Raw genomic sequence first — 26,171 nt, 5'->3', positions numbered from 1 at the left:
AATAGTTGCTTATTTGTGCATGTTATGTGAGATAATACATATGGAGCAGTATATGCCATAATATGCATAATAACATGCACTTGATTATAAACATGTTTCACATGTGCATAAAATATATTACATGGACATTTAATTTTTTAATTTATATAAATAGCAAAGTAACCTAGGAATGTTTATCATGTAATGCAAAATGAATACAATGTTCAAAAGAGATAAAAATTTTGTGGAAGTGCAAAACCAATGGTAAACAATTGATATGTTTTTGTTTATTTTTCTTGTTTGTCATTATCGCACACACAAAGAAATTTGATTCTAATTGATAATCTTTTGATTAATAGATTATTTTCTGGTAGCAAATAATTCTCAAGTTGATTCAAATTTAGTTCCATTTTTACAGCATTTTTATGTAAACTAGATAATAATGATGAAAAGTGTTTCTTTTATATTGCTTCTCTATGTAATGGTGGAAGAGTCTGTGAATTCAATTCAATGAGGCTCAATTATGGGAATGAGGAGGAAGATAAGGGAATAAATAGATTCTAAACATTTTATTTCATTAAAAAATTTAAAATGCTCAGTTGAAATGTGAAATACGTCTCCAATATTTATAAATACATAAATAATTTATGAATAAGCGCAAAAAATCAGTAAGAATTTATAAAAAGTTTTTGGGCTATGTGTTGTTTCATTTCCAACAAGGGAAACTAACAGCTCCAGAAAGCTGTGAATAAAATCAGAACTACTTTCTCTAGAGTGTAAATGATTACACTCTAAAACTAGAACCTGAAATGCAAATATTTAATTTTATGATCAAACTACTTTTACATATTTGTTGCATTTGTTATATCTTTTCTTTGAAGCTCTCATTTATTTCCTTATCTACTTGCCTTTTTCCCATTCCATTTCTAATCCTGAAGGTTTGCATTTTCAATTTTCACTATTTTAATTATATTTATACTATACCTTTAATCTTTAGCAGTTTTTTTAAGTTTAGTTGATTTATTAACCCACAAGTTTAATTAGGCATTCTTTAACACTGCAAAATGTAGGCCTAGAACATACTATTATATACAAAAGTATTTCATGTAAGTCAGTGTATTAAGACTGTTAAATTTCAACTTACTATAATTACACATGGAAGAACCATTTAACCCTTTATGATCTTTACATATTAAATTGTGAAAAAAGAAACCATACTCATTTATTAAAGCCAGCACAGTTTACAGCCTTAACTAAATGTTACATAGTCATGATTCCCAGAGATTTATTTTTTCCATAAGATATCAACTGAAGTTACAGAGGACAAGTTATCCTCTCATTTCCTGTGTTCATCCTGTGTTCTTTACAACTGTCCAAATTGTATTAGAATTTGCTTATAATGATGTTATATGATGTCCTTGTTGTGATACCTGCATTTCTGGAGAACTTAATATTGATTTACTGTGTCTTTTGCCCATCTTTGAGCAGCCTAGATAGCAATTACAGCTGTTGGTGGTATCTATTTTGTCTTTTCATAATTGTCATTTCATGTTCTACTTAAGATTAAAATATGAAAATTGTACCACGTGCACATCAACAGTGCATTAACCAAGTTATCAGCGATATCTGTGAAACACTATTATTTAACCATGGTTCTTTACATTGTTTCTTCATTTTATTTATGAAAATTGCATGCTACAATATAAACTTGAACAAGAAATACATTCAAAGGTGAGTCTCCCTGACATCAAGTCCTCACCAGGATCATTACTATCTTCCTAAGAAATCCATGGGGCTTTCCCAATACCTGCTTGCCTCTGCCAAATGCTTTCTCCTCTTCTGACTGGGATTTCAGATAAGCGGGGGCTGCTTTGTTTTTCTTCAGCTCTTACTTTAAAAGAACCTTCACAGTTTCTGAGCTTTCTCTACTATTCTCATTTCCATCCACATTTCACATAGAAGATGGTATTTTATACGAGGAAAATCATGTTTAAAAGTTATACAGCAGATTTAAAATTTCTTCTTTATTACAAATAGGTCTACCAGGTATAGATTTCTTCAAAGCACTGTTAAGAGCTGTACCAAAATTGAAAACTGTCTTATTTGAAGACCAAATACACTTAATGTGGGGCTGAGAGACAGAAGGAGATAACATTGCCTGGGCTCCTCTCATTAGGAAATGTATTACACAGAAACTGTAAAATAATTTTAAGATTTTAACAGGAGAAATTCTTTTGCAACTAATTTGGATTTTTTTTCCTGGTTAATTTATATAAAACATGCAGTTGAAATAACTAAAACACATTATGATTCTATCTTGACTTAACAAGCTTTGAAGTTCTCAAGAAAGATTTTTTGTGTTGCACAATGAAAATAAATATTAAATATCAAGATGAAACTGAATAAATATTTGAATACCCTCCCACGCACATTCCCCCATACACATACACACACACACACACACACACACACAAATACACATATACTTTTATACCAGCAGACTAAATCCAGCTAGTTCCTGAAAGGCATTTATTTTGAGAATCACTATTGTTTCATTTTACTACATTCATTTGGAGACTTAAAAAATGACTATATGCAAAGAAATAATAACTGCATCTGCAATCTCTAGCAGCAGCCCCTCCTTACGAGACTGTGTAGGGCATTTGTGGGTGTTGTTATTGTTGTTGTTGCAATCTAGCTAATAAAGGCTTTCTCTTACACAAGAGAATTTTGACAGGGTTGACTCCAGACAGCTTTCCAGCTGAGGTCTGGGGCCTTGCTGAACTTTCAAAATTTTCCCATTTGAGCTGCATCAAAGTGAAGGAAATTCAAGGATCACTAACGTCTCAGATGGTAGCACTTGCCCTAACAACGAAGGTTCAGGAATTCTTTGGAGCAGGCTGAGGTCATTTTTCTCCCCTTTTCTCCTAATGCTTTTCTCTATTAATCAGAGCTCAGAGCTCAGATTGGTCTTCAACTTCCTCCCAATCCTTGCTAAGCCTGTCATTTCTAGCTATTATTTACTTTAATGGACTTTGGCTGATCCCTTATGAAGCTTTGGATCTGAGAATAATAAGGCTGGAGAGCAACGGGCATAGACATGGGTGTGGGTTTGCCTGCAGATTAACCGTGGCAGATGGGCTTTATTGCGGTTTCCTGTGTACTGAGCGTTGATTGAGAGGGTATAATGAGAGAGGTGGTGTCTACACAATGGTCACAGCCACTTCATTGCACTTTGCGTCTAAACAACCCCATTTTTCTAAATCTTTGGGTTGTGAAATTTTAGGAAGTCAGAGCACAAGAACAAGTACAAAAACAACTGTAAATAACCATGAATGTTAATCCAACACTAATTGGTCCCTTCTTTCAGTATGAGTCCATTTTGCTCAGTTTTTAAAATTCTGGGTAAATTAATGGCAAAGATAGTTAAAATGTTCTTGCATTAGGTGGTTTCGGATGAAATAGTGAGCAATATGCATTTTCTGTGTGTTTTTTGTTTGCTTGAGTTTTTGGTTTGTTTGTTTAGTTAAACATAGGCTCTATTTGATTACTGCCACAGACAACAAATGCTTAAGTTGTAATTATTTTATATGCTTTGGGAGTTATGTTGGAGATATATTTTGAGGTAAATTATCTATCAACTAGAGAATATTTTAAAAAATAACATCAGGGCAATTGTTTTATTTCTGGCATAGTAAATAAAAAATGTACTTTTCTTTATTTCCTGCATTTGATGCAAGTTCCTGCTCAGCTGCAACTCACTATGCAATTAAAACATTTTTGTCACAGGTGCTATCTAAAGTTCCTTTACATATTCTTAATTTTTAAGATTTTACTTAATTCCTCCTTTTCATCAATGGATTAAATCACAACTATGGATTCTTTTCTTCCTTTGGGATTTTACCCATCTGTCTTAATGCTTTCATCCTACACCCCTTGGTCTCAGAGGGGTGTTCTGAAAGTGAACCGCCAAAACCTGGAGAAGACTCTAGGTCAAGTTTGTGTACAAGAGTTTAAATTTTTAGTGACAGTCCTCTCTCACGGCCGCCTGAAAGTTTCCACACAGAACTGCACAAGCGAGCACCACCAATTATCCTCCTCCTTTGAAAACCATTATCAAGTTTTTCAAAACTTCTTTCATTTCACTGTTGTCAGTCAGTGAAAAGGAAACTAACCACCATGTCAAGACAACTCAGCTGCCTAGCAACGCAGGGCCACATTTTAATTCTGACTTGCTTCTGGTCTTGACTAATAGAAAGTGACTATGTTAAGCCAGTCACAAGAGTTGTTTGTCACTTCTGAAATGCAAACAAAACTATATTGTTTTCCAAAGTATTGGGTGTGATTGATGTAAAGATTTACAGTAACATCATTCATTTTCTCTTGTGTTTTAGTAGGATTGATGTCATATCTTTTCATGCTTTATTAAATGCTTTAAAAGAGCTCAAAAAACATGACGCTTTTTGTCCTTTAAAGAGTCTAAAGAGGGGTTTTTCTTTCCAGTGAACTAGGCTCTAACAACTTGTGAAATTTAATGAATCTATTCAACTAGTGTCAGTCACATCAATAAATAATTTAATAAGAAACCACCATCCGTGAAGGAGAATGCAATTTAAACAATCAGAGAGAAACAGACCAGACCAAGGTCAACATTACGGGGTGGGGGGAGGAAAAATTGAGCTTTTAAGTCATGAGTCTTAGAGTTTGGTTTATCAGATTTTCCCACAGCCCTGTATTCTTGCTTTTGGTAATAAAAGCTACAAGTTTCTACCAGTGCAATTCCAATGTTAAATCTTTTCAGGCGTAATGTGGAGATATATATAGCAAAAGCACAGTATTTAAATCCCCTAAATTCATATAAAATGGCTATTCAAACTGAGAAATTGTATCTGCACTTGAATGTACTTCTGCTCCAATTGACTGGGAGTCAATTAATAACGTGGAAGGTATCCACTATTTTAAATACTCCTTAAAAGTGCTGATATATCTAGTATTTTATATAAAAATATAATGAAACTTCATTTAGTAGAAATGTGCCAATTTATGTGATTGATATATATGTAAATGAGAAAAAAGTAATGTTTTCCTCCAAAAGAATGTAAGATCTGAGTAGTAAAGACAAATTATAAGCATTAATTATAATTTTCTTGTGAGATAATATTCTAAGCAGTAACTCAATAATCATTTAACAAAATGTTTATTTAAAATGATAGCTTAAAAAGGTCAGAATAATAACAAAAATAAGCTGGATGTCACCATCACGGAAAGGCAGTAGAAAGTTTTTTCTTTCAACTCTGAAAATAATTCAGAATTAAGAGATTGTCTGTTTTCTTAAAACATTAATCATATTCTGAAATGGGATCTAATGGTTAAGTAGGACAAAAAAGGCGTAGTCTAAAACTTGTTAAAACATAATAAATATAAGTTTTAAGATGAATAACAAGCATTGCATATGAAGAAGAATGATTGGTGTTAAGGAAAAGAGATTATTTTATCTTGAAGTAGAAATCTTAAAGAGCTTTAAAATACTTAATTCATTAGCTATATTTTGTCTACTTAGCCTATATCAACACTGAATATAAACTCAAAGAATATGATTTTTATTTGAAACAGAAGTGGTTTAGGTTCCATTGAAGAATTTTTTTGAAATTGTTACATTCTGGTAGCACTGTGATGCATTGAAATATGCCTAGCTTTGGATGTCAGATCTGGGACTGGGACCCATGTTTCCTGTCTTCAAACAAAGGCAAATTACTTACGTACCATCCTAGAGCTTCACTTTTTCCACCTACTTATGAGTATAAGAACATATTCTTCATGGGCCATTGGGGTGATGAGAATATCTGGCTCATCAAAGGACTCAATATTATTATAGGTAGTAATAGGAATGGTAGAACATGTTGCTTAAACACTCACATTCACAAACTAAGCTGCCTTGGTACTGGCTGTGTGACCTTGAGCAAATGGCTTGCATTTTTTGGATCATCAGTAACTTCATCTGTAAAATGAGGCCAATAATACTACCTATATCTTAAGGCAAGAGTAGACATTAGCCAATTTATGCAGAAATATTGCATATAACGAAATTAAAAAGCACTCATAATTGCAGGTGATCAATTAACCAATACTAGTTGTTCATATTGTAATTATGCTTGTGTTAATGTTATTTTTCTCAGATGTTAAAAATAAATAATTTAGCTCCTCACATTTTTTAATGATAAACCAAAATTAAAGGCTTTGTTTCCAGATTGGTAAGTAGACTTAACTACCAAAGTCCATTCCATAACAGAAGAAATGGAAAGATATAAGTGAGCTTTTAAAATATTGATTATTTTATCTGAATTAGTTTTTAACCAGATATTGTCTTGAAATACAATGGAACATTACTGCAGCATGTCTTGGCAAAACTTAAGATATTCCAGCTCTACATCAAAGGTGCTTTGTCAACTATGTCTAATTACTTTATACAGTCAATTATTATGTGGTACCAGTAATAGCAAGAGACAATAGTAGGCATACAATCTGATAGCTTGAAGCCCAGTCTTAGTTTTCTCAGAATTTCCAGTAGAAGCACATATTTATGAGCTGAAAGCAGCCTATGGATATGTTTTGTTTGTCCTACACAGAGTTTTAAATTGTTATTATTGAACTGATTGACAACTTCTGAACTTTAGATTTTCCATTAAAATCCAGATTCCTAGGTGCTATTTAAAAATCAGAAGAATGGCAAGAGTGAGACTGTTGTAGCAGTGTTGGGTAGTGGCTGAGTGGCTGTGGGATTTTTTGGATGAGGTCTGAATTCTCTACTTCATCTTTGTCAACAGTGCTTTCTCCACGTACTATGAGGTACATCCATCTGGATTCACCTATTTAAGTTGCATGCCTAGCCCCCAGAGGCATCCAGACTTTTAGCATAAGAACTCAAATGAGAAATCATGAAGAATTCATTAGCTGAATCCAACATCACCTACAGGACCCTGGGCCCATTGGGCTTTGTAATTGTATTACTTTTCCTCTAGTATCTTCATAGGATATTAATCTTTTTCCTGTCACTGTATATAGTTTTTGTTTGTTTCTTTGTTTCATTTATTTTTTTTCCCTGGCTGGATAGAGAAGCGATTTAGTCACAAATGAGGAGCTGCGGTGGCCCATGAACAATACACAGATCCATCTCCTGGAACTTGTGACCACTCGACTAGGATTGCACTCATGACCACAACAAAGATGATGGCTTTTCTGTTTCCCCTGTTGCACCACATCAGACACCTGTGGCAAATACTGAGGCGACACTATGTGAAGTCTGCCTAGTGACTCTTAGAGACTCCAACTAGTGACTTCTCTGGGAGGGATAAAATTGGGCACATAAAATTATCTTGTTGAGAATACATGGGTACATTTCTAGTCTCACATATATTTCATTTATAAATTTAAAATTATTTTAGACTGAGTTACAATTTTTGTGGTAAAAATAAGTAGAATAATATCATTTAAATAATACTTTTAAACTTTTTCATATTATTTTCTGAATACCTTGATTAACATTTATTTGTTCACATTATTTGTCCCATTTTTTAAAAAGAGGGACACTAGGCTATGAGAAAGTAAGTACATTTGAGTTCCAATTATTCTTAATATGTTGTATCATAGCATTTCATTTGCAACGAAGTCAGTTACACAGCAAACTAACCAACTGCATAAATAAAAATAATAATATGAAACTAGAAATTGACATTTGAAACTCTTAACTACCATCAGTACCAAATATACTTTTGGTTATCTTGTCAAATTATAGGGATGAGTGGCTGAGACCATGCCGGTATGTTTGTTAGGGTGGAATGGTGTGCTAGAGTGTCGCTATTGGCCTTGAAATAGATTGATTTTTTTTTTTTTTCTTTTTTTTACCTTCTACCTGGGGTCATGGTCTCTGCCTTACTTACTTACTCCTCATTATCAAAGCAGATTATCTGACTCATATTATACAATATGTTAAATAGCTTACTTCTTTCAATGTACACACTTTCACCATATTCAAACGTGAGTGCTCAGAACTTAAAAACACAAGATTTTATTAAAAACAATTTTAATTAAAAATAAAATTGTGTTTTAAACTTTATGTGTTTCCTAGCCTTTTTAAAAAATAAGCATTCTTATTTAACAGCATATAATGCTATCAACCAATAAGTTTAAAGTAAGTATCTGTTTAAGGAAATTTCTTCATAAGAAAATATACTGAATTTTCATATGATGTCTAGCTGCACTTTTTTTTAGTGCTTTGTTCATTTCCTGTCACAAGATGTTAATTTCAAAGAAACATTTGGTATCACTGAAATGGCTTTAAACATCATTTTTCAAGCCACAGAAATTGTTTTTGTGATAGTGTGCCTGTTGAATACCATTGCCAGAATATTTAATCACACTTGTCATGACAGATGCAAACCCAAACAAAATAGTCTTGATGTAAGAAAAAGATTTCTAAAGGTTTCAATATCCAGTCAATAGGTTAGCTTTTAAAGCTTATATCTACATCTAGATATAGAATTCCTATTCCCAAATTTAATCTAGACAGTTATTTAAAAGGAAATATAAAAGAGTCTGTCTACTTTCTCATTTGGAAAGAAAAATGTGAAATAAAATGCATGAAAATTATTTGTAAGTGGGATGATGATTCCAGATGGAGCCTTTTGGGCATAAATAGTTACAGGCATTCATAGACTCTAGATTTGGAAGACATTTGGAAATCATGTAGTGCAACTTCACAAACAATGGGGGAGACAGCCCTCTAAGTCATCCCCCACCCCAGTGGGTTGCTTTCTGGCTCCTTCCAATAAGGGGAAGCTCGCTCTGTCTCTCTCTCTCCTCTCTCTCTCTCTCTCTCTCTCTCTCTCTCTCTCTCTTTCTTTTTTAAGGAAGTCTGTTTCCTTGAACTGCTTCAGTTGGATTTTTGGGTGAGCCAAAGTTGCCTTTCTCTGGCTTCCTAAGTCTCTCTTCACAACTATATGGCTTTAATACAAGGAAGGTGGAGCAAAAAAAATGTCAGAGCCATTGGTCATGCCACCGTTGCAAAAATCTAATGTGATGTTTCACCAACAGCACACATTCAATAGTTACAAGTGAATATTAATACATAAATTAGATTGTTCTGTACCTAGGGCTTATTTGTTTCAAGGTAATTATAATGTCATTCTCCTGCTTCACTTTGCCTAAAGAGTCCTGTTAATGAAAGGACAGGATAGAAATTCCTAAGAATGTCAAATCCCTATTCAATCACTATTCTGCTTCTTCTTCCCTTTGCTTCAAAATCTAATCATATCTTCTTATGCTCACCAATAGATGGGGCCAAATTAGGGGTTTTTTTGGGAGGTGGTAGTGAGTGCATACATACATTTGAATCATTCACAGTGGTGAAAGGGAGAAGGACAGTCAAAGCTTCAAGCCCTTTTTATCCTTAAAAATGACATTGAGGCCAGAGTTGTCTGAGCCCTGTGCAGCTCCAGTCAGGATTTTTTTTTTTTTAATTTATTTATTATTATTAAACTTCAAGTTGTAGGGTACATGTGCACAACGTGCAGGTTTGCTACATATGTATACTTGTGCCATGTTGGTGTGCTGCACCCATCAACTCGTCATTTACATCAGGTATAACTCCCAATGCAATCCCTCCCCCCTCCCCCCTCCCCATGATAGGCCCCGGTGTGTGATGTTCCCCTTCCCGAGTCCAAGTGATCTCATTGTTCAGTTCCCGCCTATGAGTGAGAACATGCGGTGTTTGGTTTTCTGTTCTTGTGGTAGTTTGCTGAGAATGATGGTTTCCAGCTGCATCCATGTCCCTACAAAGGACACAAACTCATCCTTTTTTATGGCTGCATAGTATTCCATGGTGTATATGTGCCACATTTTCTTAATCCAATCTGTCACTGATGGACATTTGGGTTGATTCCAAGTCTTTGCTATTGTGAATAGTGCTGCAATAAACATACGTGTGCATGTGTCTTTATAGCAGCATAATTTATAATCCTTTGGGTATATACCCAGTAATGGGATGCCTGGGTCATATGGTACATCTAGTTCTAGATCCTTGAGGAATCGCCATACTGTTTTCCATAATGGTTGAACTAGTTTACACTCCCACCAACAGTGTAAAAGTGTTCCTATTTCTCCACATCCTCTCCAGCACCTGTTGTTTCCTGACTTTTGAATGATCGCCATTCTAACTGGTGTGAGATGGTATCTCATTGTGGTTTTGATTTGCATTTCTCTGATGGCCAGTGATGATGAGCATTTTTTCATGTGTCTGTTGGCTGTATGAATGTCTTCTTTTGAGAAATGTCTGTTCATATCCTTTGCCCACTTTTTGATGGGGTTGTTTGTTTTTTTCTTGTAAATTTGTTTGAGTTCTTTGTAGGTTCTGGATATTAGCCCTTTGTCAGATGAGTAGATTGCAAAAATTTTCTCCCATTCTGTAGGTTGCCTGTTCACTCTGATGGTAGTTTCTTTTGCTGTGCAGAAGCTCTTTAGTTTAATGAGATCCCATTTGTCAATTTTGGCTTTTGCTGCAGTTGCTTTTGGTGTTTTAGACATGAAGTCTTTGCCCATGCCTATGTCCTGAATGGTACTACCTAGGTTTTCCTCTAGGATTTTTATGGTATTAGGTCTAACATTTAAGTCTCTAATCCATCTTGAATTAATTTTCGTATAAGGAGTAAGGAAAGGATCCAGTTTCAGCTTTCTACTTATGGCTAGCCAATTTTCCCAGCACCATTTATTAAAAAGGAAGGTAGCTGTGCTCCTGTTTTGTGTCGTTTATATAAAATTATCTTCTTGTCAAGATATCCTCAGGTCATTATTTAGTTTAATAAACATTTCAGAATGCCTAGTAGATGTTAGGCATTTCATCAAGTACTGGGAATAAAAAGTGAATGAGACATAAACCTCATCCTGAAGTTGTTTACAACCCACTGAAAAAGAAGAACATATAAACAAATACTCTTGATTAAAAAATACCCTTAAATAGACATTAGCACATGGGGTCATCTACAGGAACAGCACATGACTCTATCACAGATGGGGTCAAATGAGGGGTTCGTTCACAGGGTAGTTGATAATTTAGTACAGCGACTTGAGTGTAGTCCACGGACATTAGGATGAATCACATCTCTAAAGGTCTGCTGGTATTAAGAATAGACTGCATGCTGGAGGAATAGCAAATGATCAGCATGGCTGAGGCAACACAGAGAATGCTGATGGAAATTTGATTAGGTCGAAAAGGTTTATGTTAAGGTTATTAACGTAAAGTAATAGTTTCCATTAGCAACAAGTTATTTTAGTCAGATTATAAATGCACATTTTTTAAAAAATAGGTTGAGTTAATCAAAAGAGCTTGTTGAATGTTTTTTCTGTGAGTATACTTTGCCCAAGAAAATGTTTATTTACATGTGAAAGAGGATGAGCTAATTGGTAACGCATATACTACATACAAATTTTAGCTAAATAGATGAATGTTGTGATGTTTTTGATACTAATAAAAAGTTCCATCCTGTTTACCATAAATAGAGGGTTAGTAAAATGAATTTTTAATTATTCATACAATGGAATACTATGGATTCAGTAAGATAAGGATCTGGAAAAATATTGGATTCTATAGAATTGATAGTCATTACACAGACTGTTGGAAGAATAAAAGCAATAAAAGCAGATTCCATAATAAACAGTTGATGATAACTTTTTTTTTTTTTTTTTTTTTTGAGACAGAGTCTTGCTCTATCGCCCAGGCTGGAGTGTAATGGTCCGACATCAGCTTGCTGCCAGCTCCTCCCCTCCCGGGTTCAAGCAATTTTCCTGCCTCAGCCTCCTGAGTAGCTGGGATTACAGGTGTACACCACCACACTCAGCCAATTTTTGTATTTTTAGTAGAGACAAGGTTTCACCATATTGGCCAGGCTGGTCTCAAACTCCTGACCTCAGGTGATCCACCCCCTCAGCTTCCCAAAGTGCTGGGATTACAGGTTTTGAGCCACCATGCCCAGCTGGATCTCAATTTTTTAAAAAATATACATTTATTTATACAGAAAACACCTTGAAATATGTATTAAAAGTATATTGGTGGTGGTCATCTCAGGGTGGTAGAATTGGGGATGATCTGAACTTTCTTATCTTTAGAGTATCTGTTTAATTTTTTCTACAATAAAGTTTTTTAATATAAGAAAAAAATAGTTGTTAACACTCAAGGTATAAAATAAACTCTCTAGTTGTAACAAGGACCATTTTCAAACAGTGATTCGTAGTTCAATCTTCAAATGTAGATAAAGCAGCAGAATAATGTCAAGGTGTTTCAATTAGTCTTTGGACCCAACACTCAATGTGGCTGTCCTTATGGTGGTCTGACTAGGTATTATGCAGTCCATGAAACACAATAAGGACAATTCCGTCCAGAAAGTTGCTTCTGTGGTTAGATAAATCTGGCCAACAAGAAAGCATTGGTTGAAGTCCTCTGTAACCTTCTGTCACTTATTGCATGTGTATAGTTTTAGGTACGACTTATTGTTCAACTATTTACTTTGTTTTAATAATTGTAAACGATAAAACATATACTTTATGTATTTATCACTGTAGCAATTATCTCAATGGCATGGAGTTCCTTTCTATCATCCATGCCTTACTTGGAAGACTTGCCAAACATTTTTCTGATTTATTTTATTTTGTTTAGATTGAAAATTTTACTGTTTCCACTGAGCAAATAACTCAAACAAAAAATAGTTGTTTTCTGTCATTTAAAAGAAAATTATCTTCTTGTCAAGATGTCCTTAGGTCATCAGATAAATTCAAACCTCTGTTTTATAGTGACTTTGAAATATTACTAATCAAAATAGTCCTGCTTTTAAACAGATTTAAATATATGTGTGTGTGTGTGTATATATATATATAAAATATATATTTTTTACATATATATATATTTGATTTTTAAATGGAATCCTTGCATCTACTGCCATGGTAATTTTCGAAAAATAAAACATTTTAAGTGTGATTTATCATACTCTATATGTGTCTCAAAAATGAGCATCAGTACTTGATAGAGTAAATACTATTAAAATGTTACTTCATTTTTGAATGCTTTTTTGGACATTTATCAAAAGGGCAGTCATAAATCATCATTATATTCCTTTTTAAGCAAAACGAAGAAGCAATACATACAGTTTGTACACCAGCAGTTTCATCCTCTCTTCATGTTGTGGCAGATTAATACCAGCTTAGCCCAAACATCCAAAGTTATGCTGTTGGCAATGTAGCCATCTGTTTTTAATGAATATCTGGGGTCCATTTTTCAGTTAAGCTTCTCTTATTGTGTGTGTATGTTGCGTTTTCAGCGCTATCTGCATAATTGCTTAAAGATTTTACTGCAAAATTAATATCCTTGCTGTGAACAAGGGAACAAGGCAAAAACCAGGATGACAGAGCCTGAGATGAGGTGAAAAGCAAATCCAATTTTTCCTTGCACCATAGAAACCTCGTCAGGACTAGCTTTATCTGGTAATCCACATTTAAACTTTAACCTGTAGGGGGGCTCTTTGTGTTAGATAATGTAAGCATAAAAGGAGGCTGAATCACTAATCAGATTAATCATATTTTGTAAGACTCAAAAGCTTCATTAAAAGGAACTGGTATCCAAGTTACACATTTTTGTTGTTGTTGTTGGCAGAATAAGAGTTTATCATTAAAAAAAAGAATGACATGAAAATGCTCAAATGTCTGCAAGTTTTAGTGAACCTACAGCAAACAAGACCAAAGGACAAAATCAAATCCCAATTCATAAAATTACTTTACATCCCAACAGAGTCAACACATAGATTACTTCAATTTCTTCATATTTTAATCTTAGAAGATAATATTTGATACAGGTTGTGACAGCTATTATAATTTTTTTCATATTTTGTGGAGTAATCTCCCTTTAATATCTATATTACATATGTTTATAAATTATATATTATATATGAATTATAAATAAATGTAACACATAAATGTGTAAAGACTACCAGTTGATGATTTATTGTTCTAAACTATTTCTCAAAGGCCATTTCTCTCATTTTGTAAGTTGGTTGCTTAAAGGAAGAAATTTTTTTGGAAGTAGGGAACTTTCTCAAGAGTAACATGGAAAAGAATGATCTTTGTAGGTCCAATATTTTATAAAATGTGAATCAGAGGAATGTAGTCATAAATTTATTTCGTTTATTGAAAATGAGGAAAATAAAAAATGTTATTATTTTTGCAAGCAAAGCAAAACTTTTAAAAAAATTATGTAGTTGATAGTCTATAGCATGACTAGGTAATTGTGGCAAAAACGCAATTGTGTGTATAACTTTATGCACACCAAAATCTCCCTTTCGAAAACTTAGCCCTTACACTTTAAGTCAACAGTTTGCAGCATATGGTATGTTGACAAATCCCTCCTAATAAAACTGCTCAAATAATAATCTTGGTGAAAGAGCATTCCAAGTAATAGCTATCGAATATCTTTTTATGCTACCCCTCTTGAAGGAGACCACATAATTCTGATATTTAAATAGGAGCATAAAAACGTTACATCAGTTCATTTTTCTTAGTACAACAGGTATCATTCTAAGGAAAGATCAATTTATAAGATTATATATTAACAGCTGTGGAACTCTAGATCTTAAAATCGACAATACAAAATTGCTAATCAAAATACATAGGTCTTTATAACCAAGTCATTTCAGATGAGGAAACTCAACCGAATGAAATAACAATATGGTTTGTTAACAACAACAACAACAAAACAAACAAGAAATAGAAGCAATATCAACAGCTTGCTTAGCATGTAATACTACATGTAATATCTAAATTAATGAATATTTTAAATTGTATTATAAAAGATCCAAGTATACTAACAAATCTGTAGCTTAAATATTAGAAATAGTAGTTTCTGAATGAATCATCAATAAGTTTAATGCATGCTCTGTCAGTCATATAGATGTATAGTTATGTTTTATAACATCAGACTGGTCTAAATCAATAATTTCTGCATTTGTACACTTATGTGTCTATTATTTATTATCCATGATAACGAAAGTACATTTCTAATCTATCCCTTAATATTTCAATAGTTCCTATTTCAATATCCTCAATATTCCAATAGTTTCTATTGCTAATATAAATTCTACTTTTAATCATTAAGGCCTAAGTTTTTTTTCTATAAAGTTTAATTTTCCTGGCTTGTGTTTTTCTACTTTTATCCCAAAAAATTAAACAAAATGTTCAAAATAATCACTCTTAAAAACATTGGTATATAAATTTTGCTTTACATTTAAAAAATAACTTTACCTATGATTTTGAATTGTAAAGATCTCCACTGCTACATTAATTCCCAAAAGAAAATAGACTTTCATTACTCATTAAATGCTCTACACAAGTGTTTTAACCATTTCCTACAAAAATAAAAACAAAACCAAAAACAACACAGCCAAAAAATAAGCAGTAAATCTCAATTTTGTAAAGAATCTAACATCAGAGATCTTTGGTAATTTTAACTTCTGATGAGTTTAAGCTAACAATGAACAATGAATGTGGTACTGATGACCTATTCATCAGAAAATTAAGCATCTAACTCTTACCAATCTTCAGAGTGACTACATGATTTTGTGTAAGTCATGTCATCATCCAGATTGTCAGTTCATAATCTATGAAATGAGAGAAATGACCTTAGTTCTCTCTAAGGCTGCTTACAAGTTGAATATTCAATGACGCTTGATGTTGAATATAGGTGATGTTTGAAGGGAAGACCTTTCTTATACAAATATAAATATTCAGAGGTTTCTGGAGTAACACAGACAAAAATATAATTGATATAACCTCAAGTTTATTCTATTAAATTATGTAGTCATCCCTACCACACAAAGAAAATTATAAAGTTCATAAGCCCAGTAAATGCAGATAATATAGGCAGCAATTTGAATCATTTACTCCCCACAAGCCCCAAGCTATTCTCAAATTGGCAATTTTTCCTAAACTAGGCATTTGTTTGACTGTTTTTTTTTCCTCTTCCTGCCCTGAATGAATTGTGGTGTTTTTACTTTGCCTCAGCATATCAACTCAGTCATGGAAACAGGAGGAAAAGATTCAACTTTTGGGTGATTATAATTCTTGGGCCTCTAGTATGCAAAAACATTAAGCAGAATTTAAAGAATGAGCATAAATACAGATAGTGCTTTATTGCCATATTTTCTTGATGCAAATCTCAAGGCCATCTTTTAAGTAAGATCCCCACACCCCCACCCCCTCCCCCAGCCCCCGCCACCAAGTCGAGGAAAGGAAAAAGTCTTTACCACACTTTAAATAAAAATAAAACAAAAACGAAACAAAACAACAAAAACCTTACATGACTGCTTCCAAGGAAAAAAATTCCCCTTTGGAATAGGGAGCAGCTGTGGAGACATCTGTGGGCTGAACTGAGTCCTAAAAGAACAATTGCACATACATCTGTGGAGATAAAATAAGTGATGGATAAAATGTGAATTAAGAGCTCACATTCTGTAGATACTATTATAAATGTATAAGAATAAAATGAGGCTCATAAAACATCTTTTTATACTTCACCATCAACTATCTGGTGAATTAAGATGTTACAATAAAAGAGCAAAGTAAGGTCAGCTGGAGGGGCACAACACTGTTCCATGTTTGTTGTTGTTGTTTCTTTTTTTTGCAGGGGAGATCTGAGGACACATTTACCTTCTCTCAATGAACACCACATATTTTCATTTGAACATCTGTACTGAGATAAATTTCAGTGGTATCGGCATACCACATGTGGCTTGTGCCAGATGTATTTGTTCCTCAGTAGCCTACAATATTTTTTCAAATCTTCACAACGTAGTTTAGTAAAATTTGAATTGGACTGTATTTGAATAAAATACAGTTAAGACATGGAGCAAATAAACTGTTCTGATCAATCACAACAAAACACATGATCTTAGATGTCATCAATTTCTACCTTACTTTCCAAATAAAATATTTGACTTCAGAGCAGCAAAGACACATAGTCAAAAATCATATAGATAGTGACAGAATTTGAATAAAAACCTAGATATCTTGGTTTTCAATCTAAAGTTCTTTACATTATACTCCTTGTTAGTTCTCTTGGAAACATTTTACAAGTTTTCTGAAATACCATTGTATTTTGACATAATTTGAATGTTAATTTAGAGTATAAACATCTTGAGATCAGAGAATATGCACATATTGTATAGTTATATCAAATCTTAATATGTTGATAACTTATACAATTTAAATTATCCCAGCTATAGAAAAAGATAGAAATTTTGAAATATTTGGTGTTCTTTTAAACTCTTCTTGCCAATAACTAAACAAGATATCATGAAAACACAAACAACATATGTCAATCACATTTTTGAATAAGATTACAAAACTCTTTTATACACCATTAGCAAATCAAATTAAGCAGTATTACATAACCTCAGCAGTATTACATAACCTCCTTGGTTATGTAATACTTTAAGGACAGTTAATTTGAGGAAGAAAAGTAAAGTAGTCTTCTTTGTATATTAAATTGATAAAATTTAATATTCTCTGGAAGATTGCTCAAAAATGTGCAATCAAAAAATAGCTCTTTCACATGATAAAGACTGTCTTAAAACAGACCACATAATTTTTAATGGTAAAATTCTGGAGTCACTTCTACTTTCAACACTTACGAATATTCTATTTAATTGCTACAAAATACATCATGGGCATAACTATTACCAAAAAAAGAGACAAAACAACACTACATACAGATTATATGCTCTGTACTTGGAAAGTCCAAGGTAATCACCTGAATCAATTGAAGTATGATAAGCAATAATATAATAAGGCAAAGAGTCAATCACAAAATAATTATTTAACAACTGTAGGCAACTTAGATTTAGAATCTATAACAGTAAAAGAATTCAAAATAGTGAAGTATCACATACAGTGAGAAAAATATTTAACTGTAGTACTAACCTAAACAGAGAAATTTAAAAGATTAATTAAGATACTAAATGAAGACACAAAGGTGTGTACAGACTTATTATAGTACTGAATTAGAGGGTTTAATAACATAAAAATTTATTTCTTCAGAGTTAATCTATTAAGTTAGTAAAATATTATTCAGTATAGTAAGTGATTTTTCTTAAGAATTTTGCCAAATGTTTAATGAGTTAATTTAGAGTACAATAGAAAAATGTGAGAATTGTAAAAACATTTTTGGAAGGATAGTGACACAGCCTTATTGTACAAAATGTTAACTTACATTCTAAAAATAATTCAAACAGTATGTTGAAACAAGTATCAATGTAACAAAATATGAAAGTCAGAAACATGCCTAAAGGACATGTAGTAAGTATATGATAAAGGAAGCATATCAGGTCAGTAAGGAAAGTAATAGAAGTTTTAATAAGTGGTATTGATATAACATATTACATTATATAATAAAATTAATTCTTGATGGATTAAAAACATACATTTTAAAATAAGTTGATGGGGTATTATAATAAAATATAGTTCAAGACTTACATAAACTTGGATTGTGGATGACTTTTTAAGCCTGCTACCGGATGTAGAGCTGTAAAGGCAAAGATAGATATGTCTCCTTCTCACCACTATACTGTTATTTCCTAGCTGCTAATCTTTTTCAACATGGATGCTGCTGCTGAAACCTTCTAGACAGACAAATTAGAAAAAGAGTACTAGGTTCCTGAGGACTCAAGAAAAAAATTAAGAAGAAGATGGGGTAGGTATTTAGAAAAGATGATAGACATTTTCTAGTGAAATTATATCTTTATTGAGCATGCCTGTAAAATGCAAAGACAATGTAAAATGACAATTGTATAATACCATAACAATGATTTACAATTATTTGAAACCATCAACATTATTATTTTTTCTACATAGTGTCCTATCAGAACTTAGAATTTAAGCTGTTCATATTTTCATTCAGGTGTATTATAAGTAAAATTGAGTTTTTCAAATGATCTGCAAACCTAATCACTCTGCTAAATATATGAGCCTGTAGGAAAATACATTTTATTTTCAAGTGACTGACATAGAAATAGACCTTGGAAAAACAAACAACTAATAAAGCAATGGATGCTTATATTTTTATCTAGCTATTTATAATATAATTTAATATAATCACATCATTATATAATACAATAATACTAATTTAGATATAATACAAATAAAATTTACCTAGTTGATTTTAATTTGTTTGGAACTAATGACTCCTTTTATTTCTTCAATTTTATCCTCTTTGGGGTCAGAATGTCTGTATATGACTGGTATCCTTTTAGATTTTTTAACTCCAAAATTTTTTTTTTTTAATTTTTAATTTTTGTGGGTATATATATATATACACACACACACACACACATATATATATATATATATACACGGTATACATGAGATGTTTTGAAGCAGTCATGCAATGTGAAATAAGCACATCATGAAAATGGAGTATGCATCCCCTCAAGCATTCATCCACTGATGTTCTCATTTATTTGTGGGATCGAAAAATTTTTTCAACTTTTTGACTCTTCTGTAAAAACATTTCACTTAAAACAGCAACATATTGTATAGTGTACAAAAATATTTTCTGTCTGTATATTCTTATTCTATAAGCTTTATTCTATTTTTAAATTTTAATTTTTTTTTTCTTTCCTTTTGTACTTTTCAGATCTTTTAGTTAAAAACTGCTATGTAAACACATACAGTAGCCTAGGCCAACGGAGGGTCAGGATCAATATCATTGGCTTCTACCTCCATGTTTTGTCCTGTTGGAAGGTCTTTAGAGACATTGACATGCACGGATCTGTTACCTTCTATAATAACAATGCCTTCTTTGGAATACCTTCTGAAGGACTATTTTACAATAATGGGAAGTTTGATTCTACTAAAAGCCGCTATTTTACAATTAACTTCCTTTTAATATAAGTGGAAAAAGTACATTGTAAAATAACAATACAAATTATAGTACAGTAAATACATAAACCAGTAGCATGGTCACTTATTATCATTATCAAGTATTATGTATTGTACCTAATTGTATGTGCCATACTTTTAGATAAATGGCAATGCAGTAGGATTTTGAACATTAGCACCACCACAGACACATCAGGGATGTGTCGTGCTGCAATGTTATGAAAGCTATGATATCACTAAGTAATAGGAGTTTTTCAGCTTCATTATAATCTTATGAGACCACCGTCATGCATGTGGTCCATCATTGACTAAAACGTTGTTATGTGGCACATGACTATTTGAATGGTTATTTTTACTCAAACTTCATGAAGACAAAAGGATTTGTTAAGGACAAATGCATGTTTTCTGCAATGAGAATGAACTTTAATTTGCTATATTTATTATGTATAATTTACTATATGAACACACACAGAATATATTCAGTGACTATTAATGCACATCAACAATGTGAAAGAGGTTTCCAGTAACATTAACAGGAAGAGTTTCTTCTGAATGAGACCCCAAATTTACTATACCTTCTTAACTTGGCCAGCAATGTAACCCTTCCTGTGGAACATCATTAACACCCAGATAATTATGGATTCAGATGCTGAGTTTGAATCATTTCACAAGAAACAATTAAAGGCAGAATAAATGAATTATCCACCACTCATACTGTTGGCCAATAATCAAGACAGATGTGCTTCCTCTATTTGAAAAGAGGTTGCCTTTCTCTCTTCAAGTTTCCTGAGGGAGTCCTTAAGAGAACCAGAAAACATACATAGAAGTGGCTTTTTGCATAATCCTAGGTCCTACCTTTGCCAATGTGAAGGCAATGGCAGTTGCATCACTGGTCAGACTCACTGAGAAATAACAGATATATTCTAGGTGGCTTCTTTGTTCTAACAGCATCTCTCTTGTTCTCTTTTTACACTCCAAGAATGGATACTTCTGATTTTCTGCTTCTTTGGTTTCTTTTCCCTGAATTTATTTCTCTCATAGAAAAATATATGTATATTACAACATGCTTGAAATACTTCGCTAGTTAATGAACCTACAGTAATGATCTTCTTAGAGTCATGCTATTTGTCCTAGCTCAAAGTTAACAGCTAAAAATCTAGAGTGGAGACCAGTCAGATACCAAGTCCAGAGCCGTATTTTAAGTAAGGATAAAAACTGGGTAAGTTAGGTAAGTGCTGAAATAGTCAAGAGTTCAGTTGAAATTAGCATGACAAGATACATATTTTGTGTTTTGGGGAGAATTTCTGGCACAAGATTGGAGTAAAAGATGGCAAATCAGGGTTAAAGTCTGGTCACAAAATTATACATATATTAAGCTGCATCAAAGACAAAATGGCAAAAGCCTGATATATCATTTAGTCAACAGCCTTCAGATTTTTTCCCATTCTATGTCTCCTAATGGTCTTTCTTGAGAAGAGCTTATACAGATGGCCTGTGACAGGCCAGGCATGAAGAGGTAAGAGCCAGGCATAAAATTAGTTTAATGCCCATGAGTCACAACCCCCTAGCTACTTCAGCCTGCCACTTATCAGAGTGGTAAGGGTAAGGGGTGTGTGGGAAGTTTGATTCTACTAAAAGCAAGATGATGACAAATCAAAGCAATGTGTCACTCCAAACACTAGGGAAAGAATAAGAATTGCAAATGCCAGCAACATTGGATTACACTTAATTGAAACATTATAGCTCTGGCCAGGGAGAGGGGGGATGGGAAAAGGTACTGTAGAGACCACATTTTCTATAAAAGAGTTGCTACTAGTGTCTTCTGTAGCATAAAACTGAAAGGAAAAGTCTGTTTAGTGAACCATTGGCTTTTTAAACTCATAGAAGCAGTATGGCTGCAATGCCTCACTAAAGAAAACACAAAGCTGTGGAGAGGGGGAAGAAGTGGGGTGCTTACTTTGACCTGAACAGTGTGGATTATTAATGTCATTATTAGTAGCTTGATTAAGAAACCTGTAGCTGACTGTATGATAAATCGAGTATTTCAATGCAGAATGACAGTGCTCAAATAAAGGCATCTCTCTCTCTCCCTCTCTCCCCCTTCTTCTCTCTCTTTCTATATAAGATATGACATAGAACACATGGCAAAATGCTTAGTGTCATTCGTGTGGGGAGCTAAAATAGAAATTCAAAATCTCAAAACCAATCTTAGAGACTTTGTTCAGAAATGGAGCAGATTGAAATGACCTCTCACAACAGATTGTGTCAGAAGAAAAGGGAAAGAGGCCATTTCTATAAGGCTGCAAAATAATATGAAATGACAGAACCCGATGCCTTACCAGTGGATGTATGTCACTGAAAAATTGCAATAGCAGAGGCATTTGTATTGATGAAGTAAATGAGTGGCAACAAGTCAAATTAACTTATGTTAGTTTCAACAACCGAAAACATAGGATAAAGAAAAAGGTATTAAGAAAATGAAGATTTAATCAAACCAGAAATTTAAAATTAAATGTTATATTTGCCCATTCCTCTTTCACAATATATGACTTTTCTAGAAAAACCTCTATGCAGGGTCTCTGAAAGCATTTCCTAGATTACTGGCAATAAAATGGTGTCTTTTTGGGAGAGTATTGTCTCCTATTGTCTCCGCTTAGGGCTTGAATCCTGTACATAGGGTCTCCCATCAGGATAAAATTATTAAATGTGTCATAGTTTACAATAACATTCTTGGGCTTCTACTTACTTATATTTCTAATTAACATAAAATGTCTTTTTTCACTTGCATAAGAGTATTGCTAAAGTTATATTTATCATTACTGAAATCTGGAAATTTTAGACTCATAGAAGTTTAAAATTTCCTGCAGACTTCAAAATATCAGAACTGAATGAAAACTGAAAATCTGTTTATTCCAAAGGCCTGCAGAAAAGAAAACTGAGTGCAGAGAAATAGAAGGGCTTACCCACTAGCCATAGGAATTTGGCATAAAATGAAGAAAATTGCAACGGAATGGGCTGCACTCAGATTTCCTGTTTTATTTGGAGATGCATATGAAAGAATTTATGTAAAAGCAGGGTGTTGGTCTGAAGCATCCACTTAAATCATTTTACTAAAATTAGTTACTTAAAGTGTTAGTAATAACAATGGAAACACATGTATGTCTAGCAATATTTTCATTTTAAGATTTGAATTTATAAGGATATAAAATGTTGAATTAATAAAATGTAGTAGTCTCACATTCTAAACAGGTAGATCACATTTTTCTGGAGGGATTACTGTAGTCTTCCTTCCCTTCTTCCTTTCCTTTTTTCCCCTTTTCTCCCTTTTTTCTTGTTCCTTCTTCTCCTTTTCCCCCTCCTAGTCCTCCTTCTTTTTCATTTAGTATTTTGGTGGTTTTTAAATGTCCACAAATGTTTGGCACTTACTTTGTGTAGGTGCAGCTTAATATGCCGGTGGCCTGGTCTTAGTGACTCTTTTCTAATGCATAGAACACTGAGAAAGTAGCCATGTGTAACTTCTGACACCAAGTCATAAAAGATGTTTGTAATATTCTTGGATCATTTGCTCTGAAAGTAGCCAGCTGCCATGTCAATAGGATGTTCAAGCTATCTGCAGACCTCCATGTGGTCTCCATGTGGTGAGGAACTGAAGCCTCCTGCCCACACCCTTGTGAGTGAGCTATCTTGGAAATGGGTCTTCTGACCCCAACTTGAGCCATGAGATGACCCCAGCCCACTTCAGTTTCAGGAAAGATTCTGAGCCAAAACCATTCAGCTAAGCCGCTCATGAATTCATGACCCACAGAACAGTAATATCATAACTGCTTCTTTCTTGAAGTCTCTGAATTTAAGATACTTTGTAGTGTAACGTAGAAACTAATATAAATATGCTCCCTTTCTCATGTTAAACTTTGTAATATGCTTCCTAGTAATGAGAAAGCTTTCTTTAAAAATGTAATTATGCAAGTATCACATATTCTCCATGAAAATAGAGAACTCTGGCCAGACGTGGTGGCTCACACCTGTAATCCTAGCAGGTTGGGAGGCCGAGGTGGGCGGATCACGAGGTCAAGAGATCGAAACCATCCTGGCCAAAATGGTGAAATCCCGTATCTACTAAAAATACAAAAATCAGCTGGGAGTGGTGGTGTGCGCCTGTAGTACCAACTCCTCGGGAGGCTGAGGCAGGAGAATTCCTTGAACCTGGGAGGCGGAGGTCGCAGTGGGCCGAGATCAGGCCATTGCACTCCAGCCTGGGTGACAGAGCCAGGCTCCATCTCAAAAGAGAGAGAGAGAGAGAGAGAGAGAGAGAGAGAGAGAGAGAGAGAGAAAAGAAAAGAGAAAAAAGAAAAGAAAACAGAGATTTCTTTTTTCTTTTCCTTTTTTTTTTTTTTTTTTTTTTTAAGATGGAGTCTGGCTCAGTCGCCCAGGCTGGAGTGCAATGGTGCGATCTCGGCTCACTGCAACCTCCTGCTCCCGGGTTCAAGCAGTTCTCCTATCTCAGCCTCCTGAATAGCTGGGACTACAGGCGCATGCCACCACACCTAGCTAATTTTTATATTTTCTATAGAGACGGGATTTCACCATATTGATCAGGCTGGTCTCAAACTCCTGACCTCAGGTGATCCACCTGCCTCGGCCTCCCAAAGTGCTGTAATTACAGGCGTGAGCCACCTTGTCCAGCCAAAAATAGGGAATTCAAACAAATAAATATGAAGGGGAAGAACAGGGGAATATGAGGTAAGAGAGTTGGTTAGGAAGGGGCACAGCAGTTGCAGTACGAAATATGGTATCAGGGTAAGCATCTTTGAGATAGTGAGATTTGAGCAAATCTTAAAGACAGATTTAAGGAATCTTGTAATTCCTTAATCTGAGGAATGAAGTAATATTTCTAACTCAGGGAAGACTTTGAGGCAGAGGGAATTGATCGTACAAAGATTGTAATGTCAGATCATGCCTGACTGATCAACAAACTGCAATAAGACCAGTGCTAATGAAACAAAGAACAGAAGATGAAGCTGGAGAAGGAAGCGGGTAGGAGGAGAAAATCAAAAGGGAATCTGCAGGCCATTTTAAGGACCTGATTTTTAAAAACGTATTCTTATGTTCTACCTTGTTTATTATGCAAGTGTATTTGTTGGTAAAAGTTAATAATTTGAGCAGCACATTTCTAGGCTCCTTTTATTAATTTTGTCTGACACTAAATAAGAATCTTAATCTCCATATTAAGGGTGGGTTTTTTTTAATCTCATGAAAGAGTTCTTTTATTTGGAATTCAATTCTTTTCTGTTATGTTGCTCTATATTTACTAGGAATCCCAGTTATCTATATCTTGGGTATACAAACTGGGTTTTTTTGTTTGTTTGTTTGTTTGTTTTTTGAGACAGAGTCTCTTTCTGTCGCCCAGGCTGGAGTGCAGTGGCTGGATCTCAGCTCACTGCAAGCTGTGCCTCCCAGGTTCACACCATTCTCCTGCCTCAGCCTCCCAAGTAGCTGGGACTACAGGTGCCCGCCACCTCGCCCGGCTAGTTTTTTTGTATTGTTTTAGTAGAGACAGGGTTTCACCGTGTTAGCCAGGATGGTCTCGATCTTCTGACCTCGTGATCCAGCCATCTCGGCCTCCCAAAGTGCTGGGATTACAAGCTTGAGCCACCGCGCCCGGGCACAAACTGGATTTTAATCCATTGTGTTCCCTGTTATTGTTTTTGTCTTTCGTCCTTTTTCCTTTGTTTTCCAGAAAAGTGCCTAAATTTACCTTCCACGTCAGGTCTTAGTTGTTTGAAATGTCAGCTCTCCCTTTTCCTACTTGAATCTACTTTGAATACAGATCTCATAGTGTGATAAGGTAGTATTAGTCACCTTTAGTACTTTCTTTACCGCAGTCAGAGTCTTTTCGTATCAATTGCCTATATTAAAATCTTCTTTCATTCCCCCCAAAGGCATATTTTGATTGAGAAAGCAACACACCTACTTTGTAAAGCTACTGTTTCCCATAATATTTTCTTAACATATATTCTTTTTTTTTTTAGCTTCTTAAGTAATAGTTTAATTTTATGTCACATTATCATTTATTTGAATATGTTTGGTCTCTTTTGTCTGTCTTTGAACAAAGATATCCGTGTCTGATATTTAACAAAACTCCACTTGAACAGATTCCCCTCATTATTCTTCAATTAGAAATTAAATGTTGTTAAAGATCTCCTCTATGATAACTGCCAGGGTTGGTA

Source organism: Chlorocebus sabaeus, chromosome 15, assembly GCF_047675955.1.
Source record: "Chlorocebus sabaeus isolate Y175 chromosome 15, mChlSab1.0.hap1, whole genome shotgun sequence".
Lineage (NCBI taxonomy): Eukaryota > Metazoa > Chordata > Mammalia > Primates > Cercopithecidae > Chlorocebus > Chlorocebus sabaeus.
Note: the sequence above shows the minus strand (reverse complement) of the source record.